Here is a 16,201-nt window from a genome sequence, read left to right as displayed (position 1 = left end):
TGTTTAAATTTTTTGTAGTATTTTTCTAAATGGTACATTGTGTGTATATTTTTATATCTCTATAATAAATATACTGTTCATGAAACCAGAAATACATCAATGTTTTAAAGAAAACTGCATCGTCAGAATTAAGCAATTGGTGGACTCCCCATTGCTCTTCATTCCACCCATACTATATGGTCTGCTGAATCATTGGTGGGCTACTCAACAATATACTGGGACATTTTTGTTAACACTGTCTATTGGAACTTTATAGTGGGAAATCACCAATACGGAGTCAGGTAGAAATATAAGGGTATTTAATAGGGAAAAGCCTTACTTACAGAGCGAACCAGCCAGCCGGTGGTAGTCTGTACAGCAAGCAGCAAAGAGAAACCAAAAACGAAACGCAGTCCCCCTACTCACTCTGACCACGCCCTCACAAGCCTGCTCAGGTACTCCTGTAGCCAGCCCCTAAGAAGGCGTGGCTACAGCTTCCCCTACAATTCCCCTTTTAGTCTAAAAGAGGATTAAAACTTAACAGTATAAAGGTAAAATATAAGAAGATACAACAATCTGCTTATGTCACCTCCTAACTATCTATTTTAACTAAACCCTAAAGTCATCTGAAAGAGGTGTCCAAGCCTGAACATCTCCTTCCAAACCGAACCATAAACAATAGGAAGCTATTCCTAAGTGACAACAATGGGGAAAGGGGGCGTAGTATTCTCCAAGTTACTTCCTGCTGAAATGGGACGATGATAGTCATGTGGGGTCCTGTAGAAAGAAAATGTTAGTATCCAGTCCATGTTAGATGGGATTCATTTGATTGACGATCTCGCTTGAAATCCTCAACTTGATTGAAGTCAGTACCCGAACCTCTGGCTGGAGTGTCAGTTGAAATGGAGCAAGTTGGATCCAGTGCAGTCGAGGAGGTGTGGCGGGTGGATACTTAAGAAGAAAAGGTAGCTATAACCATCAAATACAAGGAATGTGCCATACGGTAAACTTTCCACAGCTGTCTCTCAAAAAACTCTATTTCTCTTTATTTCCTAGTCCCTATTCAATTAAACCAATGCTGGATTTAGAGGTGGATTTGGCTTTCCTCCTCTAAAATCCAAGCATATTATTTAACTAAGCTTTAGTGTTTCTGTGTTGTATCAAAAAGCCAATTGATGTAATACAGAATAAAAGAAAAATTTGGGGATTGTCTTTGTCTTTTCTTGGATCTTTCTCTCAAGGTGTACACCCTTTCATAATTGTTATGCTCTCATGGTTGCATTCCCTAGTATGTGTACATACACAAGCAAACATTTCTCTGCTAACTGTTTATGTTTGAGTCCCACACAGCCAATAAGGTCAGACATCTTATTCCCATCCCACTTTTAGTCCATTCATTCTCATTAGGATATATTAATCTTACTAAATAATGAGTGCTATTACGATATTTCCATACATGTGTATGTAAAGTACCTTAGTTATAGTTATCCTCCCCTACTTCATTACCGTCCATTTCCTATCTTGCTTGTCCCTTCCTCTTTTTAAACAATCTACTTCTGTGCCTTTCTGTTGTTGTTAAATCTAGATACTATATATGAAAGAAAACATGCTGTATTTGTCTTTCTAGCACTGACTCGTTTTGCCTGAAAAATCAGTTTCCTTATCTGTGAAATCCAGTTGTACTTGTCACTATAGTTATCTAAGTGAGCATTATATAAAGAAATGAGATGTGACTGAGAAAGCAGTTATTTGTTTTGAACATTTTATAGAGTCAATTTAAAATGTTTTAAATTATATTCAAGATGATGACAAAATATTGTAAGAAGTTCAAACACTTATGTTTCCAGATTCCTTCATTAGTGTTTTCACTCAAGTGAGATTCCAACTGGAAATGTAAATAACGTGTTATAATATCGCTTGTACAAGGAAGAGAATGGAAGGAACTAAGGAGATAGGGTAATCAGTAAAATATTTTCTCGGTAAGAATGAGGACCTAAGTTTGGATACCCAGTGCCAGGTAAAAAGGTGGGCCTAGTGGGCCCCCATGATCTTGTAGTGCCGAGGAGGCAGAAACTGGTGGAAAACTGGAGCTGGCCAGCTAGCTTGTAATGCCAAGTCAATCTGTCACAGGTTCAGTGAGAGATCCTGCCTCAAAAAATAAATGGGCCATAGATTCACAAAGAAAGGCAACTGACTCTGACTTCTGGCCTACACACACATACATGTGTATGTACACATGTATATACTCACATGTGTACACTAATACATATAAATGCATCATACACACACAAAGCAGAAAGCAGAAAGAGGTGTTTGATTCAGCAGTGGAACCCGTGTTCTTGGCCACATCTTAAAAGGTTAATGAATAAGCATTTATATGTTTTAGTATCAAAAAATGATACTAAATTAAGGTATATACTAACAACTTTAAAATAATCGCCCTTTAGTTAAACAGCTACTCAGACTGATGGCAGCATATCAATAGTTTCATGGTACCTGTCTTCCTGATTCTTATATTTGGTCTACAAAATTTCCTTTCTCCTAAACCCTTCCTTAATTACTGAAAAGGAATTGGTATGCATAAATTACCACAGCCTCAAAACAATTTCCCTGGGTGCATCATTCACTCATGTTCAATAGTTTTACTGTTCTAATTGCTGCCATTTTCATGGAGAATTCACTACATGGTCAAATACAAACATTATCTTAATTTTGGGATTCTCAGGCAGAAAATAGGGTTATTGCCACAGCTTATTGTTTTATGCATTTAAAAACACAAATATTAATGTTCCTCATATGGTTGGTATTGAATATGTAACATATAGTATTGGATTCATTCATTATAATGTTGAGTAATTTTGTAAATTAGTGTTTCTGTGTATATAAAAGGCAAAAGAAAAATATTTACATCAGGAAGCTTGATATGCCTATTGTCCCAGTTACAGGAAAGGCTTCTTTTGATCACTTTAAACCAAGAGGTATGAAACAGGCTGTGTAAAAAAAGATGTAAAATCCCATGCTGTAGCTTTAAAATCCCTTTCACATGGATGTATCCTTGAAAATACAAGAGACAAATCAGTTGTTCTTCAATAGAGAACCACGAACAAATAATAAAACCACAACGACACGGGCAGCCTCAGGATGTAGGGGAAGGTTGTTGTTTTTGTTGATAGTCAATATTCTAAAGAGTCTTCTTGGGTTTCTGCTAAAATCTCTGAGTTGGAACAAAGCCTGGGATCTTCCACTGTGTGTCTTCACCAATGCATGGCTGCTGATGACAGCATTTGCTCATGAGCCTTCTCTGCAGGAGAGGCAAAGCCTTTAGGGAGAAGAATTTTCCATCAGAGTAGACATGCCATGGTTGATCTGTCAGAGAGAGTCAGGCTGGCCATTCTTCTCCCTGAGGGTGTTAGGGAAAGACAATGTCAAAGAAAATGCTAACATTTTCATTGAAGGCATTTGGTGAATTAGTAAGTGTCCTAAGAAATCAAAAGCACAGGAAGGACATGCACTAGCATCTCTTGATTTAAAATTACCACACAGATCAACTTAAAAAATCCCCTATATTTCTTCTGATGATCCAGTAGTACAAATACATGGCTGACATTACATGATTTTATACATGGTTCATATTTATCATCTGTTTTACAAATATTTATCAGATTTCTACCACTCCAATGCACAGTGATGGGCTCCAGGGGTTGTTGTGTTTAGCAGAAACAGATATAAAGCCTTTTTACATATTAAATGTGGAAAGCACAAATATGGCATCATACATAAGGAAGTGTTAACCACATGTATGCATAAATACAAAGCTAAAAGTTTTGCATCTTTTCATGTGTGTCATAATGTAGTTTAATGCATGGCTAGCATGTAGGACTTGTATTTAGAAATGGTATGATTTGATATTTTAACATGAAAAGAACAAAGAGAATTCTTGCTCTAAAACAAATCAAATATGCAAACCATCAGCTTTAAGGCTATTAGTATTGCTTCTTGCTGTATAGTAAGATGTTCTGCAACTGCCAACATCAGTTACATGCAAAAGTGAATATGAAAACTCTAAACATACAATATATATAATATATATACATATACAAACACACACACACACACACACACACACACACACACACACACACACATATATAGTTTTGTTCAAGGAATTTCCGTGTTTGATTTTTGTGAACATTGCTTGCAGGAGGCATCTTCACTGAGTTTGAAGCCTAGACTTACTAAGGCCTGATCCTGCAATACAGAAGCTCACTTCATGTCACCCATGTAAATACTCAAGAAAGTGATAATTTTATTTTGTGCTAGCTATTTGCACCTAGTGAGGAGTTAGGCATGAAGCCAGAATCCCCAGACCAGCCAGGCTGTGTGTGTGTGTGTGTGTGTGTGTGTGTGCGCGCGTGCGCGTGTGTGTGTGTGCCTGCGTATGTATGTGTGTGTGTCCTTTGATGACAGTAGAGGAAGCTCCCCACACCAGACTGTATCCTTCCTCTCTTCAGGTTGTGTCACCCACAGGGACGTCGGGAGTATTCAAGGCCATAGCTGCCCCCTAAATCCACTGTATTACCTTCTGTTTTGTGCAACTGTTCTCCTTCTCTGTCTCTGAATTCTGTCTCTGAATTCTGTCAACACTTGCCCTGGATGTTTCATTTCATCCTGTCAACCAAGTCACCATCCCATTGGGACAGCATGAAAGCTGTTACATTAGTTTCAGAATTAAAGAAACTGAGGCTCTGGGCATTACAATTACTCATTCAAACTAAAGAGATTCTGCTAAACTCCTCTGTGTTCTGGCAAAGACCAACATTATGAGAGAATGGAGCCTAAGAAAAATATTGACCCACAAAGGTATAATTGTGACACTGAGTGCCAAGATTGGAGGGGGTTTCTTTTCATGTTATACATGAAAGTATCTATGTGGTGTTAGGCATGTCTATAAAGTATGCATGTGAATAAGCTCAGTGATTATGACATTCTGTTTACTCACCTCATGAAGACTAATGGCAAATGAAGAGCTGTTCATGTAACATTCACAGAACATTTAAATCTTTACATTTCAGAATGCCTTCTGATAGAAGTTATTTCACTAAGGTGAAACTGTGACAATGAGTTTCATGGGGAGATACTATAAGAAGCATTTTGTGATAGCATTTCTGAATGAAACTAATATCAAGTTTTTGCATTTGAGTTCATCTATGTGCTCTTCATAGTTGAAGTGGGCCACTTCAGTGAGATGAAAGCCTGATGGAAACAAAATCTGACCCTAGCAAAAGTCTAAGTCTCCTCAACCTTGTGCATGCTGGCCTTCAGCGGTGACACCAGCTTGTCCTGGATCTCAGTACTCTGATAGACTACCCTTCAGACCGCGAACATGGCAGTCTGATTATGCTTGAGCTCTCCATTAAAATAAATATCTTTCTCTATTTACATAACCTTTGAATTCTGTTTTCTGGTTTGGAGGGATAGAGAATCCTAAGTCATTGTTAACATTACCTTTTAAGAAGGTGTATCAATGTATCCAACCTTCAGTAGGGTGCAGTCCATCAAAATGGGGTATGAAAGTCAGGGATCATGTGCTGTATTTTTTTTTATTGAACTTTATTCATGGTTTGATTCAGGCACTCACTTATCCAATACATGGTGGCATCTGTGGTAGCTGTAGGTACTGTTCTAGGAGCTCATACACTGTGGAAAGAAGTAACAGCATCCTGGTTCTTGGCTTCTTCTCATTTATGCAGAGCAGGCGGATGATGCATCACTAAAAAAGCAAAGAACAAAAATGAACAAAATGCTTTCTGAAATCTCTATAGGCAGAACATTTCTGTGCAAACAACTAGTGCAAATCATTTACTAGGGAACCTTCTAGGGATTGGTCATACACTTCTTGCCTTTAAAATAAGTGCAATGAGATATTTTAAAAGGATTATTATCAAGGTTAGAAACAATGTGTGGTGGCTTGAAAGAAAATGGCCACCAAAGGGAGTGGCATTCTTAGGAGGTGTGGCTTTGTTGGAGTGGGTGCAGTCTTATTGGAGGAAGTGTGTTATGTGAAGGAGGGCTTTGAGCTCTCATATATGCTCAAGTTACTGCCCAATCTCAGACCACTTCCTGTTGCCTGCATATCAAGATGTAGGACACTCAGTTACTTCTCCAGCATCATGTATACCTGAAGACACCATGTCACACCATGATGATAATGGACTAAACCTTTGAAAATGTAAGCCACCACCTTATTTAAATGTTTTTTCTTTATAAGAGTTGCCATGAAGGTCATGGTGCCTCTTCACAGCAATAGAAACCCTAGATAAGATACAGGGCTCATAAGGTCACATATGGCCCATCTAAAAACTAAAAATTGTGGTTAGTGAGGAGGAACAATATATGGAAGAATTAAAGTAGGTAAGCATAATAGAAATTATACAGTAACATATGTACTTAAAGGATGAACAAGGAAAACAAGGCAGATGTTCTCAGATGAGACTCACGCATGAAAGGAGAGGTAACATATATGGCACATATAGATAATGGCAGAATAATCAACACCTAGAAATTAATGATAACATAATTTGTCTCTTTCTTCTATTAGTCAAAGAATTCTGACTCACTTCTTTTAACATGGACATCTGCGAACTTAGAATCAGTAGTTTCTAATTTCCTCAAGTAAATCTTTGTCCCTAAATTTTTCTGGTGCTTTATTTACTTTCTCTTTGACATGAAAATGTTAATGAATATTTGATTCTAAATGTCTGTGGTAGTAGCAAATAAAGTCTAGTGTTTATCCAAAACAGTGATTTTTTAAAAAATTCTTCTCTCATATATTACATCCTGACTGCTGTTTCCCTTCCTTCTTCTCCTCCCAGTCCCTCCCCCTACACCCAGATCCACTACTCCTACCTTTCCCTTCAGAAATGGACAGACCTCCCAGGGTCATCAACCAAACATGGCATATCATATTGCAATAAGCGTAGGCCCTTCCCCTCATACTAATACTGGACAACACAAACCAGCAGGAGGAAAAGGGTCCCAAAATCAGGCAAAGGAGTCAGAAACAACCCCTGCTCCCATCAATAGGAGTCCCCAAAGAACACCAAGTTATACAACTGTAAGATATATGCAGAGGACCTAGGTCAGACCGGTAGAGCCTCCCTGGATGTCAGTCCAGTCTCTGTGAGTCACTGTGAGCCTGGTCAGTTGATTCTGTTGTTGTAGGAGCCAGAGGGGTAAAGACAAAAACAGTGGTCTTCTAACCTCTTCACACAGCAGGAATACAAGGAGACTTGACAGACCACAAGTGCTATACTGTATGTTCAGACATTCTGGATGCATGCTGTGATATTTTCCCTGACATCAAAAATCTGCTTAGATTCCATTCATTAGAAAATTTCTCTATAAGCTAAGTATGTTTTTCTTAATTTTATTGAAAATGTATTTTTCCACCAAATATATTCTGATTATGATTTCCGCTTCCCCTCCACTGCCACTTCCTCACTGTCTCATCTCCCATCTGGAGCCACACCCTTTCTGTCTCTCCTTAGCAAACAAGGCATCTAAAGAATAATCATGAAGTAAAATAAAGCAAAATCAAAATATCACGATAGGAAAAAAAACCAACAAAAGAAAAACAGCCAGAGAAAAAGCATAGGAAACACGTATAGATGCAGAGACACACATTTGTATACACAGGAATCTCATAAAAACACAAAACCAGAAGCCATGAAATATATGCAAAGAACTTGCAAGTGAAAAACATTATGAAAACCTCCAAAAGAAAGCTCCAAAAATGCCTTTGAGTTGTTTTGTGTTGGCCATCTACTGTTGGACATGCAGCCTACCCTTAAGAGTGGTTTGTTTTTTTCCAGTTAGACTCCCTTGGGCAAAACTAATTTTTAATTTGCCAGTGGTTATCAAGAAGTGGTTATCATGAAGATGGTGTCTGGGTTAGTGACGTGGAATTGGATACATTTCTCCTGTCTGCACTGGGATCCCATGCACACTCATGCAGGCCCAGGTCTTGTGCTTGCTGCCACAGTCTTTGAGTTCGTATGTGTATCAGTGCTGCTGTGTTTAGGGGGCCTTGTTTTTCTGGTGGCCTCTAACTCCTCTGGCTCTTTCACTCTCTCTACCCTAAGCATGTTTTTTTGTTGTTGTTTATGTTTTTGTGTTTTATGAAGCTAAACTTCTGGAATAATTTTAAAGTTAAAACTGAGTTATACTCAACAGGTTACAGAAGAAATAGAATGTTTTCATTTTACCCAGGAAACTTTGAAATTATAGCTTCTTCTGAAAATTTTCCTTCTGAGTGTCAGAGGAGAGACAAAGGCATGAAGGTCAGCTAAAATTTCTGCCATATGTTTCTTTTCAAACTATGACATTAATTATTAAGCAGTTTCAAAATTTAAAATTAGAAATTCTTACTTAAGGTTGCAAGATACAATATACAAAAATTAGAAATGTGTGTGTGTAACTTTCCACACACACACATATATTTGCATATGTATTTGCATATATTGCATATATTTGCATATATATACATATACATATATATGGTTTTACCCTATTTAAGTTCAAGTTTAAGTCAAGAGTTTAAGTACATTTTCATTATTCTGCAATCTACCTCAGAACTTTTCTTCTTGCACAATTCCATATGTAAATATATCTATTAAAACAACCCTCACTGCCTCTTTATTTCTAGACACTACCATTCTATTTTTTTTTATGAATTAGACTACCATGGATGGTCCATCTGCACTGAGTCATACAGTATTTGTATTTCTGCAACTGTCTTTATTCACTTAGCATGTCTTCAAGGCTCAGCCTTGTTTTAACATGTAATGTGGATTTTTCTTTTTTAGGATGATTAATATTCCATTGTGTTTGTATGCTACATTATGTTTTAGCATAATCTTTCACCCATCTATAGACATACAGGCTATTTCTACCTCTTGGCTGTAGTTAATTGTGGTGATATATTGTTTATGATTTAATAAAGCTTTCCTGGGGATGGGAATGCAAAGCTGGCCACAAGCCATAGCAGCTGAGGAGTGGTGGCAAATGGTTAATCCCAGAACTCAGGAGACAGAGGCAGATGGATCTCTGTGAGTTCAAGGTCACCCAGGGTTACATGAGAGTGAATTAGTCTAAAAGAGAAACAGAGCTCATGCCTTAAATCCCAGCACTAGAGAGTATATAAGCACCTCATTGCAGCCTCAGAAAACAGTCTAGGATTCTGAGGCTTGGTAGAGAGCAATGCACTCTGGAGACACAATGTGAGGTTCAGTGGATCACCCCTTCAGTCTGAGCATTAATAAAGGTAAGAACTCTCTAGTGGCTGGATGCTTTGTTTCTCTGATCTTTAGGCAAGCTTTATTAAATCATAACCAATATATCACCACAGTTAATAATGGTCCTATGGATATGTATATGTAAATAATGCTTTGTTGTGTTGCTTTCAATACTTTGGTATATGTATCCAGAAGTAGAATGGCTGGGCCATATGGTAATTTTATGTTTTTTCTCCATTGTAACAGAGTCACTGTCTCACCAATAATTTGTGAGGGATCTAGTTTCGTCAATCAGCAACTATCCTGATGGTTATGAGGTAACCCAGTGTGGTTGTAGCTAGGATCAGTTAAATATCTTAATATGAATAAATCATGTAACATTCGTTACGTTTTAAGAAAATTTGTGTGGATTTATTTTCTCTGATAATGGCAATTCATTAAATGTGTACACATTAAAATATGAAATCCTTGCAAAGAAATAGTGACAAAAATAGATACCTCCAAAGAGAACACTCAGACCATGATGTATACACACTTTTGAACTAGTCTGTTTGAAAAAGTTATTACAGACCTGGTTTGTGCCTCTAGCCAGGTGGAACTTATTAGTAGCTAATTACTATGTTCTTATCTGAAAATATCTGCACCTGCTACTCCCATGTGTTTTTCAACACAATGTCTGTTATAAAGTATATTATGAAGGAAAGGCAATCATGCACAATGCTTAAGTGATATTTATATTAAGCTTGAGCTACATTAGATCAAATATATCATTTTAAAAAATTAACATCGTTCAAATTACTCACCCACAAAGGTAGGCTGTTATACTCTATATTTTAATCTCTTTGAGATCAAAGGCTTTGATAGTTTATGTCTATTCTATATATGTTCCATTATGGTTCCATTCCTGCCACTTAGTAGGCATATTGGAGGGCTGTTTGTCAAACAAATGAATGAATGAGTGAAATTAATATTGCTGTGTACACCAAGACTAGTAGAAGACATGTACTCAAACTATGGTATGTTGACCAAAGTTGGTTTATCACAGATATAAGTACAAAGTAAGGTGTCTGGGAAATTCAAGTGACCATATGGGAACCCAAACACAGATGAAGTAAATAGAGGTTACCAGGATTCGGGGGGTGGGGTGGGGGGTGGGTGGAAGTAGACCAATTTTCACAGAGGAACAATCTTCCTCCTATAACTTCCCTTGGCTCCATCTGCTAAAGCCTAAAGATAACACAAGATTTCATTTGTGCTGTTTATTTTTTTTCAACAGCATGATGAAGATTTATCTGAGGCTCTTTCGTGGGATCAGTTCAATGGATTTAAACACATGGGTACACTCACAAGGTCTCATCAGGAGGAAGGTAGCAGGCCAGGCATGTCCATCACCTGTCCACTGATAGAGTTAGTGCACTAAAGAAAAGTGGAAAGTGAATCTGGAAGGGCAAAAAGGAGACAGCTGGCATTGTCTTAGACTATTGCTCTGATCTAGCCAGCTATCAGAGTGATAAAACACAGATGTGACATGTAGTCACATACATAGCACATCCAACTACACATCATGCTTATACCCACTTTGCTTTTGATTTTTTTAAGTCATAGATGCAATTAAACATATCCGCTTTTAGAGTGAAACTAGAAGCACACACACACACACACACACACACACACACACACACACACACACATCACTCCTCCAAGTGAAGGAAGAAGAAAGGAGATACAAAAAGAAAAATCAGGAAAGGAAAATGGAAATATGGAAGGCTGAGAGAAAAATAAGGAAAAACAAAAGCATATACATATGATAGAAAAGATAAAGGGATCAAGAAACATCCCGTTATTAAAAAACACGATGGCCTGCCCAAAATAGAAGAAGATGGGGAAAGGCAGGCAGAAGAGGAGGCAGAGAAAATGGAGGCAGCAAAGCTGTGTCCCTGAAATCAGGCTGTAAGTACACTAGTTCAAGCTGTAGGCAAAGCTACATTGTGTAAGTCATTTAATGCTGGGCAAAAATAGTAATAAAACATATTTTATTATCTGACTTGTCACAAATGTTCTTAATTTAATTTTATAAATGAACAAAGTATGATTCCATGGAATGAATGATATATATATATATATATATATATATTATATGCAAAAAGACTTGGAAGCAATTTTACCATGAAGAAAATGAAAAGAGAATTATTACTATCCATCACTCATAAACTGCTTTTATCTTCCTTAACATTCATTCCCTGTTTTCCTACATTGCCTTATGTGACCCTTTGTATGAATGTAATCCTTACCTATAATAGATGTTTGCTGTATGTACAGATACAGCTATTGATACATACACTTTCTATTTTTCTATTGAACATAGCATAAGTTTGAATACTACTGAGTTCTCCCTCCAATGGTCTTTGCATACATCTGCTATGCCTCATCGTGTGCCTTTGACAGCTCTAGTCTGAGAGTCACATAGAAAATGAAGAGCGCATTGCTATAGCCAAGGAGTGATAGAGTTAGGGTCCAGGTCTCTTCAGTCTCTTGCTCTTTTCTCTAATTTGAAAACCGCCTCCCTAACTGAAGAGTTTATTTGAAGGAACAGAAAAGCAGTGATGTGTCAGTAAAATGTCACTTGGATTCTTCTTTTTTTCCTTAAAAACATAAAACTCTCTCCTTGTTATTTCATAAATGCTAGAAACATAAAGAGCAATGCCATCATTTCAATGTGATAATCTGCTTTCAGATGATATTATTACTTATGTCTGAAGTCAAATTCAATATAAACTATGCCATTCATTCTATCATAAGTCATTATTGACTTAAAAATATATTTCAGTGCAGAAACCAAGAAAAACATAAGTTCACTATACAGAATAACACAACAGTTTTACTTGGGGATTAGTGACAGTGACCTCAACGATGAGTACCTCAAAGGCTCTGTAGCATGACACAGAATACTAACTCATCAGAATACAGTTAAGGAAGACAATTCTTTGACAAAGGTACTCATGTTGCTAATATAGTCACTTTGTAGCTAGATAATGCTGGTGAGTGGGCAGTGTTGACTCTCGTTAATCAAATAAATATGAGTGTCTATGATATCAATAATATTTTGATAAAGAGGAGAAACTAGGGGCAGTTATTACAAATTAACACAGAATAAAAGAAGGTAAGAAGATTCTGTGAGTCCATATTTATACACAGGCAAAATTACTCTTTAATGAGATAGTTCAACTTTTCAAACTCCCAGTGACTATGAACTTTATAAAGTGTGACAGCTGACCTGAGCAAGTGGGAGCTAATGGACCCCAGGCAGACAGCTGGGGAACCAGCATAGGACCCATTCAGGCCTCCTGAACTTAGATGACTGGCAGTGGAACTAGTATTTATACCTCCATAGAGCCATACTCTCTCAGCCTAAATATATTGGGGAGGGCCTAGGCCCCTCCCCAAATGATGTGACAGACTTTGATAAACCCCTATGGAAGGCCTCACTCTCCCTGGGGAGTGGATAGGAAGTGGGATGGGGGGGTTGGGAGAAAAGGGAGGATGGGAAGGAGAGGAAACTGGAATTGATATGTAAAATAAAATTGTTTCTAATTTAAATAAAAAACCCAAAATGGAATAAAAATAAAGTGTGGTGATATCTTGCTTGTACAAATAATGCCTGTCTGAGGGTCAAAGAATGGACCTTGCCACTAGCTAACCATAGAGGTCTGGAGGTCTGCACAGACAGACAGGAAGTGTGAGCTAGCTGGGTGGAAACAGGATATAATCAGGGAGAGACAGGAACTTGCTCTCTTGTCTTCAGAGGTGCTATGGAGGTAAGGTGTGGTCATGGCACCCACTCCTTCTCTCTGATGTCTCTGCATTTTCCTCTCTATCTGACTCTGTGTTTTTATTACTTAGACCAATTAAGAACTCCATTTACAATTAAGTATTTATTTACTTTGTGTGTTGGGGGAGGGGAAATATGCTTGTGCCATCTGCAAGTGTGAACTCCAGAGGACAAGTTGCAGGGGTTGGTTCTGTCCTTCTATCATGTGTACCCTGAGGATCAAACTCAGTGGTCAGCATTGACAGAAAGTGCTTTTACCTGCGGAGACATCTTGCTAGCTGTAGTATGAACTTTTATAGTTTTAAAAAACATGTGAATGAAAGAGTCCACAGTTCAAAGTTAAACTTTCTTGTATATTAGGAGCTGCTTCTTGGAGATTGAAGGCTGCAAATTCAGCAGCCTTACTTACCCTCGGATTCTGGTGAGAGGGTGTTGAATCCCCAGATTGGCCTGGGTACCCCTAAGCACGCTTTAACATGAAGACTAAGCATTTCCTTGAATGGTTTTCAGACTGAAATTCACTGTAGCCTAGTTCTGAGATGACACAGAAACGGTAGCATTCCTGGAGAACTTTTCTGAGCCTCTGAAATTTTGCAGGGAACTGGAATCTGTATGACACCAGCAGCTGGCATGGAGCCAGTTAAGTTTCTGGGGGTCTCTGAACACACATTTGCAGAGTTGCTGAGTTTGTGAGCCGATGCTTGTTGCCTCACACTCAATTTATTTCTAGATCCATTCAGAATCCTGTGAGAAACAGCACCCTCGCCTGCCTCGATGTGGGTAATGCCACAGTGCAATCTCTAGCTTTGGGCTTCCAATGTGTTTGATTGGAGCACACTAAATTTGCATTTTAGATTGACTGGATCTGACCTTTCTGGATTTATATTCTTGATCTGAGAATCCAAGCTGTGTGTATAAATAAATTCACAATTTAAGATCCATAATATATGGCACGTATAAACAAAATGTGTAATTTACACATTAGCCACAGATTTTCTTCAGAAAAAAAATGATTATTTTACATTAACTTTGGGTATGAGTAGAAATCTGTGCAGCTGCAATTTATGTGCAGTTTCAGTTATGAGCTCATTAAGAGAAAATTGTGACAGTTAATCAGCATGCAAATGACATGTTTACATATGACTTAGAATGCATTTTGACATATGCAAGAATACTAAATATCAAAATTTAAGACATTAGCCTTGCAGTGAAAAAATACAAACTAGAGAAAATCTGCCTTACTCACAGGAACCCTGAAATAAAAATTTAATTAATAGTTATGAAATTAATACTTTTTCTGTGTTTATAACAGGTGCAACATGCACTCAGTTCTCACTCCAAACCTCACCTGTCACCTCTATTCAAAAAATTCTAGTATGTTATTCATTTCAGTAACTGAAGATTATGACATGCATTCGGAATTGAAATGAGTCTGCTTCAGTGACCATCCTGAGTTATTTTCTCTTCATAAATATTTTAAAACATACTACAGTTTCTGAATGTCAAAAGGGAAGTTCATATCAACTGTTAGGAACTTCAGCAGGTTCCTAAAGGAAAGGAGTTGTGAATTAAAACAGATCAAAGGTAGGTAGGTGCATAGGTAATGGAAGGGGTTTTCAGCTATATGCTTCAGTTGTGCTTTTTAGTTCCCATCACTCCCATGGGAGACCCTGAAAGCGGTGTGAATTAGCATCTCCTCAGCAGCCCAATTAGGCATTATGCTAATTGTCTCACATCCATTATCCTCTTTAAATATCAGTATTTCTAGAAAATGTGACAAACCGAGGTTAAGAAAATGAACTTGGTCAAACTCAGGAGGGACTCAAAGTAGAAAACCCTGTTTCTAAACCAGGTATGGCTCCAGCTGCATGGGGAGGAGAAACAGTGAAATATGATATACCCTCCAGAGAGAATCATTCCCTTCCTTCTTCACACTGTCTTTCTTTAAATTTCTTCGCCATTTCCTTGGTAGATTAGTGGTTCATGAGTGTAAGGTTGGACTTCATAGATAGCAGCCACAAGCACTCCCTCTCCACAGTATAGACTCCCTAAAGGACAAATGATATCTTCACATTACAAATAATGAAAAGTCAAAAGGGGGGTCACCTGAAAGAATGCACGATCTGGACAGATGTAGACAAAACTGGGTATGCCGGTACAAGGGACCTGAGGTGGGACCACCTCTGCACTCTCAAGGCCAACAGTAGCTCTCCTCTCCCATAAGACAATACAGAAAAAAGGATGAGGAGGAAAGAAAAGCGATCTGGGTGGAGAATAATTTAATAAATGACAGGGCCGCAGTGAGCTAGCGCTGTGTGAAGTAGAGAATGGAATGGCAATGAGAAAATATAGCATGGTTTAGAAATGTAGCTATGAAGTAGGGGAAAAAACGAAAACAGACAAGGGGAGAATGTACAGAAACAAAAGACAGGGGAATGAAAGGAAAGAAATTAAACTGTGTTTAGACTCTTCCACAAAGTATATGACACTGTGTAAGCTTCATAGTAACTCATCCAAAGGCTTCATAGAATGTTTTCTCTCCATTTGCTAAATGAGAATGGCAAACACATTTTAGATAACACTGAACCGACAGAAAGCCCAAACTAGAAAAAACATCTTGTGATTTCTGCCTGCCAGATATTTAAGCTTAGATGGGAAACAAGAAAATAAAGATAGATATTTAGATTATTGTGGAGAAATGTCATTTGCTTGCTAAATTAGAAATATTCTTTATGATGCTTCTGGTTAAAATATCTCACATATTTGTTGAATTAAATAGAAAATATTTTCTAAATTCCCCCAATGTTTACTGCATTCATTTTAATAGCCTAATATTCGTGGTTTACTTGCAAATTGGAAGACACTTTTGTGTGTTTGATAATGACCTCTTTTGCTTCTGTTTATTTCACTGTATAAGGAGGCCTTATTAATGGTGCCTACTAGACATTGTAACATCCCTTTCTGAATCTTTGTGATCTGTTAGAAGAAGAAAGAGATAAATTAGTTTGTCGATTCATTTAACCAGCTGAGACAGTAAACAGCTAGAGAAAGTGAGGGAGTGAACAGGGTTTCTTTGGAAGTCAACTTTCTTTGATTGTAG

The 16,201-nt window shown here is 37.8% G+C and overlaps 1 long non-coding RNA gene across 1 annotated transcript in view; it reads right to left on the bottom strand.

The window, feature by feature from the left end:
• Positions 1 to 1,216: 1,216 nt before the first annotated feature.
• Positions 1,217 to 16,201, bottom strand: part of LOC103163633 — a 39,920-nt gene continuing 24,935 nt past the window's right edge. The window contains exons 8-10 of the long non-coding RNA XR_003480291.2: positions 15,002 to 15,149; positions 5,485 to 5,749; positions 1,217 to 3,379 (exon numbers count right to left, since the gene is read on the bottom strand). This is a non-coding gene — a long non-coding RNA (uncharacterized LOC103163633). The remainder of the gene's footprint in view (positions 3,380 to 5,484; positions 5,750 to 15,001; positions 15,150 to 16,201) is intronic.

This window comes from Cricetulus griseus, assembly GCF_003668045.3.
Source record: "Cricetulus griseus strain 17A/GY chromosome 1 unlocalized genomic scaffold, alternate assembly CriGri-PICRH-1.0 chr1_0, whole genome shotgun sequence".
NCBI classification, from domain to species: Eukaryota; Metazoa; Chordata; class Mammalia; order Rodentia; family Cricetidae; genus Cricetulus; species Cricetulus griseus.
Note: the sequence above shows the minus strand (reverse complement) of the source record. Positions and strands in the feature narration are given on the sequence as shown.